The sequence below is a fragment of the Tenrec ecaudatus genome, chromosome 17 (genome assembly GCF_050624435.1).
Source record: "Tenrec ecaudatus isolate mTenEca1 chromosome 17, mTenEca1.hap1, whole genome shotgun sequence".
In the NCBI taxonomy this organism is placed as follows: Eukaryota; Metazoa; Chordata; class Mammalia; order Afrosoricida; family Tenrecidae; genus Tenrec; species Tenrec ecaudatus.
In genome coordinates this window covers 28,390,565-28,403,428 of record NC_134546.1, presented here as the reverse complement: position 1 = coordinate 28,403,428, position 12,864 = coordinate 28,390,565, and the positions used below count along the sequence as shown (strand labels likewise).

The window sequence follows — 12,864 nt, the reverse complement described above, 5'->3', positions numbered from 1 at the left end:
CTGATCAGTCGGCTCATTTTTAAAACTTGAAACTTACCCAGCTCATCAAACCTGTGAGGGCATGCTCAAAGGCATGTAGATCTGTGGAACTGATCCCAAGACTCAGGCTTGTGCCCTGACTGCAGAGGGATTTGGACAGCTTGCAGTTGGCAACAGAATGTGCATAGTAGTGTCCTGTCCTTGGTGCACATGTAGTATGGCCTGCTTTGGAGCTGAGGGGGCCTCTCGTTGGTAGGTGGCCTTGCGCTTAACCAGTCCTGAGATCCCTCCAGGGATCTACCTTGATGGTCTAGGCCCCGTCTAGGTCAGCTTCCTTTTGCTCAAAGGGTCCTGCTGTTTATGACTTCGCTCCCCTCTCCAAAGGAGTCCTGGTGGTGCTGTGGATTACATGACGGGCTGCTCGTGAGCCAGTGACTCAAGCCCTCCAGCCACCTACTTCGATAAAGAAGTCCAGTCTCAGAAGCTCTGGGGCAGTGGGTTTGGGTTCTGGTTCTTTTCTCCAAGGAGGAAGAGGAACTTCTCACTGGTGGAAATCCATGGACTGTGTTGGCTTCACTTGCTGCCACCACTCCACCAGGACTTGGGTGGGTTCAGTGGCTTTGCCCGAACACTTTAATCATTTTAGGGGTAAACAGAAAGGTAGAGGCAAACTATTTACACTTAACAGATGAAAGCATTAATGAATTATGTGCGTATGAATTCACACACTCAATATAGTAAACATACGAGGGCAAGTGAAAAGTACTGCTCTTCGAGTTGCAGTCCATACTGGTGCAGATTTATTCCAAACAGAATGTGTCGAAGCAGGCCTCTGATCAGCGAATGGCTGCAGACAAGCTCGCTCAGTAATGCACTGACCCTAGCCTTGTCAGGGTGCCTTCGCACAATCTCATCAAAGTGGACAGTTAAATTCAAGGCAGAGAAGTGTGGGCGTGGGCTTCCAATGGTGAGATCTTAATAGGCCATCTTAATAGGATGATCATAGGACCTTATAAGAAGTAGTCTTAAGTAAATTGAAAACTGCATCCTTGAGAGAAAGACCAGATAAGTGGCCACAAGAAGAAGCCCTGCCTCCCACCCCACATGAGGGCCATGCACCTGCTTATTCTTCAAGGGCAGCCAAGGCTGTCCTATAAGAATTATATTGGGAAAGTACCCCCTCCCCCCCGGATCCCTGGTGACAGTGGGTTGCCCATCGGACTGCTAGCAGCAAGGTCAGTAGGTTGAACCACCAGATGCCCTGTGAGAGAAAGATGAGGTGGTCCACTGGGCAGGTCTATTCTGCCCTGTATCCAAATCCACTCGAGTGATTCATTCATTCCTCCGACAGCCCTAGTTTTGTCGCTTCCAGCTTTTCATTTACACAGCTCAAGGAACGCCGAGTCCTGCTCCCAAAACTGCTGTTTTCACACGGAGGAAACGACCACATACGTTTATCAAGGCAGGTGAGATGGAAAGAAACATCGCTACACCTTCAGAAGTGTAGAGACCTCGGAGGCTACGTGGAGGAGCAATAGGTTCACATTTGGGTATTTTTCTTAAATAAAGGTTTCTGCTTCATAGCAATACTCTGACTTACCCTCCTATGATATAACAGCAATGGTCTCTTATTAGATGGTTTTTATCACATGGTTCCTCTAAGAGCAGCACAGCAGAGATGAATGAGCTGGAGCGATGAATACATTGAGCAGGAACTACACCTGGACACAGGACACCATCTCTGAGACTATGGACAAGCTAACATCTATTTCTCATCTATGATTTGAGGATAATTGAGCTGCCCAAGTAAGTGGCTTTGAGGTAATACAACACACCTGTCAGCATCTCACACCTGTCATACGCATCAAACCACTGTTACTGGTTCCCTGACCTCAGACTTCTTATGTGATTCTCACACTTCTGATGGCTTCTAGAAGAGGTTTCAGGAGAAAATGACTTTTAGTTTACAATGGAATCGGGTGCCGCTAAGAAAAGATGGGAAACAAAATATTCCACTTTTGGAGTGCCTTTTGAGGGGTCCAGGTACTGGCACCCAGCAACAAACCGACCAACTCCCTGACCTGATAGAGTGCAGCTTTCATTCCACTTCTCGGCAGGTCCCCTCTGCAGTTGAGGGGGAAAGGAGTGAAGGGGGCAGCCGTTGCTGGGGAGATGATCAGGGTCACCGCATTGAAGTAGATACTTGAGCTCCCTGCAGTAGCAACAGGGGGAAAAAAGTCAGGTCTTAGTGGGTCCCACACAGTTCAAACCTGTGTCGTTCGAGGGCCAACAGTTTTTTTAAATTAATATATTGAGTTTTTTAAAAAGCCACACATAAGGGCACATAAGTGAAGTAATGAAAGATGTTCCATGATTCCCTCAGGGAGGATTAGGGAGATGTGTATGCGTGTTTAATAGCAGAAACAGTAAATGTCCGTTTCCACAAGTAAATGTTCACAACACAACTGAAAACCTTCCTATGGTGCCCACTTGGTTTCCTATTGCTGATTCTGACTTGTAAGACAATGGAACTGCCCCATAGGGTTTCCTAGAAGCTGGGAGATGGCGGGGGGGGGGGGGGGGGGGGGGGCTCCTGCTTATGCTCATTAGCAATAGAAAAAACAGGAGGAAAAGAGTGAGTGAGAAGTAAGCGCTCAATACATCTGCCTTCTCTGCCTTAGGAATGTACAGGTCTTGGTTCCTACCTGAATTGCCTGTTGTGTTAATTGTCTATGGCTGCATTACAAGACAGTTTTAGCCACCTCAAACAGCCCCCATTTATTACCTCCTAATTCTGTAGATCAGAACACCAAGTGGGCTAAATTGGGTTTCTCAACTAAGGATCAACCAAAAACAACCCACTGCCATCAAGTCTGTTCTGACTCTGGGTTTCTGAGTCTGTAAGTCTTTACAGGATCGGGCAGCCTCAGTTTTCTCCTGCAGAGCAGTGGGTGGGTGTGAACTGTTGGTCTTGTGGTCCCAACACCTAACCCACACTGCCTCCAGGGCTCCTTAGGGTCCAGCCAGACTGGGCTCTTATTTGGAGGCTGTGGGGAGGATTGGATTTCCCAGCTCATGGTTGTGGTTGTGAGAATTCTGTACTTGATAGTCGAATGAAGGGCCTTGTTTCCTGCCTGGTTGTCAGTAGAGAGTTGCTTACTCTTAAAGCCGCTGTCAAGTCCTGGTATCGTCATCAAAGTTAGCATCCCCAAACCCACTGCCATCAAGTTGGTTCCATCTCAGCAAACCGACAGGACAGAGTCGAACTGCTCCCTGATGTGGTTTCCGAGATGAAATCGTTACAGGATTAAACAACCTCATCTTTCAAGGAGCAGCTGTTGGATTTCAACCTCCAACCTTGCAGCTAGTAGTCTCCCCTGCTTAACCTGCCATTCCACGGGGGCTCCTGCACAGCTAGTAAGGGCGCTTCAAATTCTTCTCGAACTTCAGATCTTTCTGCTTTCCCTTCCACTACCACCCAGAGAAAATGGGCTGCGGTCAAAGCGTTTCGGTGCCTGTATCAGGCTGGTCCAGCCAGGGTCCCAACGTTGAGGCTGCCCATCAGTCTCACTGAGGGCGTCGGCTGCATGCCTGTGCCTTGTCAGATAGCGTCAGGGGAGGGATACCAAAGGGGGAAGGCTGTGGGGGCCGTCTTAGAATCCGGCCCACCACGAAGATCCTTCCGTGATGTCGACACTTTCTCTTTTTTAAAAACCACTTTGTAAGAACCCTTTGTGTATTATATAAACTAAAACTAGGGTACATATAGGCTGTTTTGACTATAAATATATATGATATTTTATAAAATACAGATATTTATAACTAAACATTTCAAAGTATCCTGTCCGGATTAAGAATAGGCTCCACCCGCTGGGTGGCATATAGAACCTTCGAGAAAGACCTCAACATTTTTAAAGAAACTTTTCCGTCTTCACACAATTGGAAGTTTGTTTTTATGTAGAATGGAGGACATGGACCCACTGTGCCAAGATTTTCTTCCAAACGGGTTACCAATTCTCATCAGTTAGCAAACACCGTCCTTTCCCAGTGAGCTGACCCACCAGCGTCACTGTGGGTTACAATTCCATCGCAGTCGGATGGATTTCTCAAGCTCATACTCTGTTTTGTTTATTTCTGCTTGACAGTGTCACGTGGACTCAATGGTGGTGGGTTTCTAATGTGTGCTCACAGTAGCTTGAGAATAGTGAGGCATGCTCTTTCCCATCCCACCAGACCTACCCCTGCCCACTGCTCTGTCTGCCACCTTCCTTAGCTGCTCGCAGGCATTTGAATTTTGTGATCATTTTCTCTGATTTCAGAAAACCAGCCCTATGGGGGACTTATTTGGATGCTGTTAAATTTGCATATTACTTTGGGGAAATTTGAAATTCCCATCTAAGAGTGTGGCAATTTGTTTATACAGATCTTCTTTAAAAGTTTCAGAAGTTTTAAGAGTTTCCTTCATTAAACTCTTAGGCCTCTTTTAGGAAATGTATTCCTATTTCTTAGCCATGTGGTCATTATTGTGAATGGGTTTCTTCCCCACGTCCATGTTCAGGAGCTTACAGCAAGAAGAAACCCTCTCCTTTCTGCTGTATCTGTCGTGCAGACGCCACATTTATCGTTTATCCTTACGAAATTTTCTCAGTCATTCTGTCAGTTTTGCCCCAGAGTCTGTTGGGGTTTTATCAAAATAGAATGCTGACAGCGACAGACAAAGCGCGTGTCTTTTTCAGGGCTGGAAAGAGTCTTTCCAAGAATCCTTATTGTCTAGATCTTCTAATAAAGTATTGAGCAATAAAGCTGCATTTAATTGAAAGGGTTTGGGGGGTGTTTGGAATATTTGTGTTGCAATTTGGGCAATACTGTGTATCTTATGTAAATAAGTTCTCTTCTGTTTTGTGTAAATATACCGAGGAAGGACGACTTCATTTGACTGTGGGATATGGGCCTGGTGTCTCCGTTAGCGGCTGACTAGCTGAATTACATGAACAGGGTTCTGGACCCTGCGCCTTCTCCCATCTCTGAAATAAAGTCCACTTGGTCAGCATATATTCTTCTCGTCTCCTCGATCTGGGGTCCAGTCGCTAGTCTTTTTTCCCCCAGGGGACAGCGCGAACGCAGTCCCCCACTACCACAGATTATGCAGTCGAGTTTCCCACATTTGGGGACATCGCGGGGGTCAGCACATCCGGAGTGCAATGGGTGAGGCTCGCCCTGGGAAAGCCACCTTCGTGATGCGGTGTCTCCCCTGCCAGGTAAGTATTTAGAACCCTAGCACGCATATTCATAACTGCCATTAGTCCATTGTGTTTGCATATGGACTCTTCTTATTAGATGCAAAAATTACTTAGGTTTGACAAGGATTGGGGAATAGAACACACCCACTGGCATGAAGGTGTACATTGATTCAAACGCTTTGCCAATTGATTGGCAGAATCTACTAAAGGTAAAATTATTCATAACAAAGGGCCCAGTCAGCTCTTTTTATACATGTTCATCAAAGGATACGGTCTAGAGCAGCAGTTCTCAACCTGTGGGTCCCAACCCCTTTGGTGGTCGAATGCCCCTTTCACAGAGTTCACTCGATTCATAGCAGTAGCAAAATGACAGTGATGAAGTAGCAATGAAAATAATTTTGTGGTTGGGGACACCACCACATGAGGCCCTGTATTAAAGGGTCACGGCATGAGGAAGGTTGAGAACCATGGCTCTAGACTGCCAGGTTGCTCCTCAGTGAGTCCTGGCCACCCTCTCTTGGTGACAAGCTCTGCTAATGACTTGCCTCCCTCTCAGGGAGTATTCTCTGGGTCTGACTATGTGTTGGTGAATATCTGAAAAGTCTTGTATTTATTTCCTGTTTCAAAAGTTTACTTTGTTTAGAGGCCTCGTCATAGAAACAGCAATTGGTTTTTAATTTTGAAAGAGCAAAAAAAGTCTGTTCTTCACATGAGAGTTATTATGGTACCAGTTGATCCAAAAGATGTATGCCTAAAGGTATGTTTTATATATTTTCCAGTTTTTTCAGTCTCTTCAGGAAAAAACAAGTCTGCCTTCCCTAAGGTGTGACAGGGAAGCCCCTTGGGGAGGTAAGAACCCTGCACCCATGGACAGAACACAGGCATGACCTTAGGGGCCAACTCAGGCTCTGTCTAGGAAGTGAATCCAAAGTGGAAAATAAATAAGAAGATTAGAGTTACGATAGCCTGGGGAGGAATGCGTTCAGAGGTGATTTGAGAGGGAAGCTATTAAGGACTCAGTCACTGTTTATAAATGATAAACATTACCTTTTATCTTCAGTGTAGGAGGAGATCAGATAAATGCAAAACATAAATTAGTGACTACACAGATGCCTCTTCATGGCAGTTGTGACCACATTGGCTCACTCTAGCTCACGTGGGAGACACTCATTTTCTCAACATCCTTTAAATGTAGAGGAGGCCAATGGTCTGGCCAATGGGCTCTGAGGAGAGTGCCCTCAAAAAAACCTCTGGAAAGTTTCCCTTCTCCCGTGAAAGGAGAACTGTCCCGGTTAGTCCTCTCCCTGCTTTCCACCTTATTCTAAATATTGGATACACTAACTGGCTTTGTGAAAGCCATTTGAGACTAACCACGAGATGAAAACCCAATAAATATGAGAAGAAAAGAAATGTAGGAGCCTGGGTCCTTCTCAACAATTTAAAGCAGCCAAGCCAGGGCCAGCAAGGCCCGCCAGGAGTCTTGTGATAGGAGAGGGCAACACCTGAACCCATTGAAGGCATCTTCATTGGGTTTTCTCAAAACTGACTGGTTCTATTCCTTTTTATGAACTAGCAGGAAAGGGTCGATTTGGTTATGAAAGTTCACCAAAGTCGAACTCACCTTTAAAAATTAATTTCAGGAAGCTCTTATTTAAAAGAAAAAATTTAAACTAGTAAGGAACCCTGGTGGAGTAATGGGTTTTGCACTAGACCGCTAACTACAAGGTCAGTAGTTCGAAACCACCCGCCACTTGGAGAAAGAGTTTTTCTACTCCCAAAGTATTACAGCCACAGAGAGACACAACTTCCCATGCTACTCTGTTCTTCTCTGCCATTGGCTACTATGAGTCAGAATCAGCTCATTAGCAGTGAGTGATAAACTAGAAAAAGGTAGCAAGCTCCCCGATTCTTTTTATGAAGCAAGTGTAACTGTCTAAAAACTTATTCAAGCGTAACATAAATACCAGGAGCACTGGCGGTGCTGTGGGATGGGCATTTGTTGTTAACCACAAGGCTGACAGTTCAAACCCAGTAGGCACTTCTCAGGAGAAAGATGAGACTGTATGCCTGTGAAGACTTACAGTCTCTCTGCAGCCCGATGCAGGGTTGCTATGAGTCAGAAATGGCAGTGGGTCTAATATACAGGAAAGTTTACAGATGAAGGGGGTTCCAAACGTTGGTAAATCTTGCATTAATTTTAATTCCTTTTTTCCTCAAACTTTTTGTAAGGTTGATGAGTTTTCATGAACCCTTGGGCATATACAGGCAATCAGAAAAGAAGGGAAGACTGTAACCCTCCAGTGACTTCACTGCAGATACTGGCCGCCTCCTGCCTCCCAGTGAAGGTAAACTGCATTTCTGGCTTTAGCACCACCAGTTAGCTTTGTCCCTGTCAATCAAATCATACAGTATTTTTTTATATCTGGCTTCTTCTTATGATCAACATTCCCTTCTCTATGTATGCGTATATCCACAATATATATATGTTTGGGAGATTCATTCACATGTTGCATGCAGTCACAGATCGTTCTTTTTCACTGCTGTATAACAATCCATTATACAGCATTTAATCATTCTATATAATATGTAGAATAATCATTCATTCTATAGTTGATGGTGTAGTGCATTGGGCTGCTAATCACAAGGCCAGTTGTTCAAACCCACCAGCAGCTGCTCCACAGAGAAAGATGAGACTTTCTTCTCTTCAGCTTCAGAAGCCCATAGAGGCAGGTCTACTCTGTTCTATAGGGTCGCTATTAGTCAGAATCAGTGGTTCTCAACCTTCCTAATGCCACGACCCTTTCATACAGTTCCTCATGTTGTGGTGACCCCACCATATTATTTTCATTGCTACTTCATAACTAATTTTGCTACTGTTATGGATCGGGTGACCTCTGAATATGTCATTCCACCCACCCACCCCCTCCGCCAGGGGTCACGACCCACAGGTTGAGAACCACTGGCCTAGAGGTCTTTGTGAGCTGAGGAGTCGGAGGTTGGAGTTTGAAGAATCCCTGCAGTCAAGGGTTTTTCGGGTAGAATACAAGAGAACTCTGACGAGCCAACCTGGCCCCTCCTGAAGCCTTTAGCAGAACACCAATAAGCATAAGCAGAGGTGAGGGCAGTTTCCCCAAGGCGGAAGGTGGGAGAATTCTCCAGTGAGACACAGGGCCAGGAATAGTTCCATCACCTCAAAGCACAGTGGACAATCCTAACAAATAGAGGATTCAGGAGAGTATTGTTGCCTGGTAACTAAGGGAAACAGTCCCAGACTAAAGATTTCTCTGGACCTGTCTTACAAAGCTTAAACGTAAGATTTAGAAAGATCCAAGAATTTCCAAGTGACTTAACTGTGACCCGGAACAAAGTGTCACCCAGAAATAGCTAGCAATATTCAGCTAGGTAAAATTCACAATATTACAAGTCCCAATGATCAAGCATCCCAAACGAGGAGGAAATGAATAGATTGAAAATGATCCAAATGGAACACAAGCGCTAGAACTGATAGATGTGGTCGCGGACGTGAGGTTGTGTGTTTGAGAATGCACGTGCATGTGCAAGAGAGAGATGGATGATAGAGGAGAGGATACAAACCACATTTTTGCAGAGAAAAATGTACCTGAGATTAAAAATGACCTCTTAGGAGGAATAATAAACATCATATACAGAGGAACAAAGATAAAAATAACATCTGATTTTTACTTAGAAAACAGCCAACAGGTAGTCAGCTAGCAACTTGACAGTCCTGAAAGAAAACAAAGCCGAAAATTTACCCAGTTAGCAATACTCAATAAAAATATTTGTCAAAACATACTTACCTGGCAGGGGAGACACCGGATCATGAAGGTGGTTTTCCCGGGGCGAGAGGCTCACCCATTGCACTGCGGGTGTGCTGATCCCTGCGATTTTCCCAAGTGTGGGAAACTGGACTGCATAATTGGTAGTGGGGAACTGCATTCATGCTAGCCCCTGGGGGTGGGGTGGGGAAATATTTGTCAAAACAAAGGAAAAATAAAGATTCTTTTCTCAGACATAGAAAAGCTAAATATAAGCAGTAGCAAATTTGTTAAGGAAGCCCTTCAGGTAGAAGGAACATGATACCAGACGGAAACCGGCTCCATACAAAGATCGCAGACTCGAAACCCAACCCCCAAACCCCTCCTGTCCGTCGCCCGTGTTCCTACTCATCGTAACAATATAGGACAGGGGAAAACAGCTCCTGGGGGCTTCCTTTTCCCACTCTGAATGCAGCTGGTGCTGCACCCTGCAGTGCGGCTGCCCCAGGGTCTTGCTCAGCACAGGGTCGTTGAGGATGGCTTGGAAGGCCAGGGTCTCATCGCCACCCCTCCGGCTGTCTAGTGAGAGGCTGGATCTGGCCAGAAAGGGAAGGCGCTGGACTTGCCACACTGCCGGGAGCTCCATCTGCAGCTTGCGGGGCGCAAACGGGCCCTGGATGTTGCTCAGGGTGGAAAAGTTCATCTTGTCCTGGTTGAGCTAGACATTTTTTTCTGATGATTCAAGAGAATGATGGGGCAAAAGCTCATTTTTCACACAAGAAAAGCCTTTCCGCTGAAAGTCATGACTTTCACAGTCGCTGGCAGAGAGAGTTAAGTAACCGGGATGCTGAGACCCGAGTCCTCTGGCGTGTCAGCCCTCCAAGACTGTACCTCTTGACAAAAGTACAAAGCCTTGTCTTTCTCCCTTGGAGATGGCTGGTGGTTTTGAACTGCTGACCCTCTGGTTAGCAGCCCAACATGTAACCACTGCTACAGGACTCCTGGAAGGTGCTAAAACAGGTAGTAAATAGGGATGATTCAAAGTTACTTTTCCTTTTTTAAAATTGGTTTCAAAGATAATTGACAGTCCAAACAATAAGAATATATAGAAAGATAAAATAAATGTAGATGTAAAATAGATGGCCACAATAACAAAAGGTGGAATGGAAGCATACATTGAAAGGTTCCCTTACTGAAGATGAAGTCGTGTAGATGAAGACACATTGTGATAAGGTATAAATCAAAACCAAACTCACTGCCATCGAGTCAAGACTGACTCACAGTTCCCCCCATGGGTTTCTGAGACTGTTTACAGGAGTAGAAAGCCCCGTCTCGCCTGCAAAGCAGCTGGTGGTTTCAAACTACTAACCATGCTGATCATCCAACTTGTAACCACTACCCTCCCAGGGCTCCTATGTGATAAGGTGGAGAGGTTTCCTATTAAACAACTACTCTTGAAAAGGGCCAAAAAAGACGATACATGGAATAATAGATTACCCACAATCTCCCAAAGAGGGAAATGTAAGGAAAATGTGTGGAACAAATAGAAAACAAACATCATGCCAGTAGACGGACAGAGAGACAGAGAGACACAGGTTGGAAAGAACACAAGGCAGGAACAAGAAATAAGGACATACAGATTCGAAACAAAGAAAATAAAAACCCTATTCACAGAGGACACAATGTCTACATCAAAAAATTAATCCTTCCCAAATCTATCAAATAAATAAAACCTGTCAAACCAGCAAGGTTACAGTGAAAGGTCAATATAACAGTAATCATACTTATACTTGGTGATTAGTTAGAAATCATTGTTCAAAAATATTGTGTAAAATAGTTCCCAAACCATGAAATATGTATTTCCAACGCCCTGCCATCATGTCAGTTCCAATCCTTAGTGATCCTTTTTGTCGGCAGAGACTATAAATCTTTGCAGGAGCGATGGCTTCAGATTTTTCCTGCTGACTGACTAGGGTAGTGGGTTTGAAACGCCAGCCTTGCTGTTCGCAGCTGGACACTTACCAGACAGCAATATCCAGCTCATAAAGTAGGTGTCAGATTTGTACATTGAAAACTAGAAAATGCCAATTAAAAGAAAAGACTTAAGCAAATGGGTAATTCGTTCTTGGATGAGAAGTCCCAGTGCTGTTAAAACGGTAATTACTTCCACGTCGATTTAGAGGCAACACACGTGCAATACGAATCACAGCATCTTTTACTTTCAAAGTCCACAAGTGGGTGCTCACCTTGAGACTAGAAGGCAAGGACACTAGGATGGTAAGAGCCAGAGTGAAAGAGCAAAATGGATTGATACCGCCTTACTTCAATATTTGCTGTGAAGTTAAAGAATAATGGTGAAGAGATACAGATACAGAGCAGAGAAAGAGAACAGAATCCAAAAATATGCCCGGGTGGCTCTATGGGTTAGACGTTAGGTTGCAAGGAAAGGTCTGTGGGTTCAAACCCATCAGTCGCTCCACAGGAGAAGGAGAGACTGGCTGCTCTTGTAAATATTTAGTCTCAGACACCTTATCTAGGGTCGCTTTGAGTCAGAACTGACTCTACAGCAGTGAGTTATATAGTCAATTGATTTTTTAATTAAGGTATAAAGGCAATTCAATGGAGAGAGGATAGGTTTTTTAACCAATGGTGTTGGAACAACTGAATATCCATATGCCTCAAATGACACTTGGCTTCCACTTAGCACCATACGTAAAAATTATCTTAAATTAGATGCTATATTTAAATGTAAAACATATAGAAAGAAATAAGAAATCTTAGGGACCTTAGATTAATAAACTATTTATTACATACAACTCCCAAGGCATAATTTGTATTAAGAGAAACAAAAGCCATTGGTATATATTAGATTTTGTAAAATATAAGAATATTTCTCAAAAGATTATTAAGAAATTAATATAACAAGAAATTTGCAAATTTTTTACATCCGATGAAGGACTTTTCCACGTAATATATAAAGAACTCTTAAAATTCAGTATTAGGAAAGAAAAGAGTCCATTTTTAAATGAGTTTTTTAAAATCCTCAAAGAAAATATATAGATGGCTTAGCATACATATGTGTATATTTAATGAGTTTTTGGAAACACAGATGGTTTTGAAATTGCTATTTATCAGATATATGATCTTGTTCAGAGCAGTTGAATTGGTTCTGACTCACAGCGACCTGTGCGTAACGGAAAGAACCACTACCCAGGCCTGCCTCATCCTTAAAATTGTTCTCATGTCCGAGCCCACTGGTGCAGTCACTGTGTCAGTTCATCTGTTGAGCATCTTCCTCTCTCCGCTGCCCTTCCACTTTACCAAGCAGGGTCTCCTCCTCCAGGGCTAGTCTCTCCTGATACGTGTTCAATTTACATGAGAATTTTCGCCATCCTGGCCCCTAGGAGCACTGTGGCGTCCATCTTGTTCTTTTGGAAGCCCATGGTACGTTCAGTATCCCTACACCAACACCAGGAATCGAATGCATTGATTCTTATGCGGTCTTCCTTATTCAAAGTCCAACTTTCACGTGCATGTGAGGTGGCTGAAAACACCATGGCTTGGGTCAGGCGCACCTTTTGTTCTCAAAGTAACATCCTTGCTTTTCCACAACCTTAGATCAGGTTATTTAACCTGGGGTCTCTTCTTCCCCCCTCCATAAAAATGGAGGTAGTGATAATGGATGTAGGATTATCATCATGGATTTATTTGGTATAATAAAATGTGAAGGCACCCTTCAGGACCAATAATGAGAGTAGTGATACCAGGAGAGGAAGGGGAGAAAGAGGGAACTGATCATAATGATCTACATATAACCCCCTCCCAGGGGGACGGACAACAGAAAAGTGAGTAAAGGGAGGCAGTGGTTG

General features: G+C 44.2%; 2 non-coding genes across 2 annotated transcripts; one reads left to right on the top strand and one right to left on the bottom strand.

Annotated features, from left to right (window-relative positions):
• Positions 1 to 5,082: 5,082 nt before the first annotated feature.
• Positions 5,083 to 5,245, bottom strand: LOC142431256 (U1 spliceosomal RNA). The gene has a single exon (XR_012780789.1). It is a non-coding gene; the product is annotated as a U1 spliceosomal RNA (small nuclear RNA).
• A 3,784-nt stretch (positions 5,246 to 9,029) lies between these two features.
• Positions 9,030 to 9,191, top strand: LOC142431267 (U1 spliceosomal RNA). The gene has a single exon (XR_012780799.1). It is a non-coding gene; the product is annotated as a U1 spliceosomal RNA (small nuclear RNA).
• The last annotated feature ends 3,673 nt before the right edge of the window (positions 9,192 to 12,864 follow it).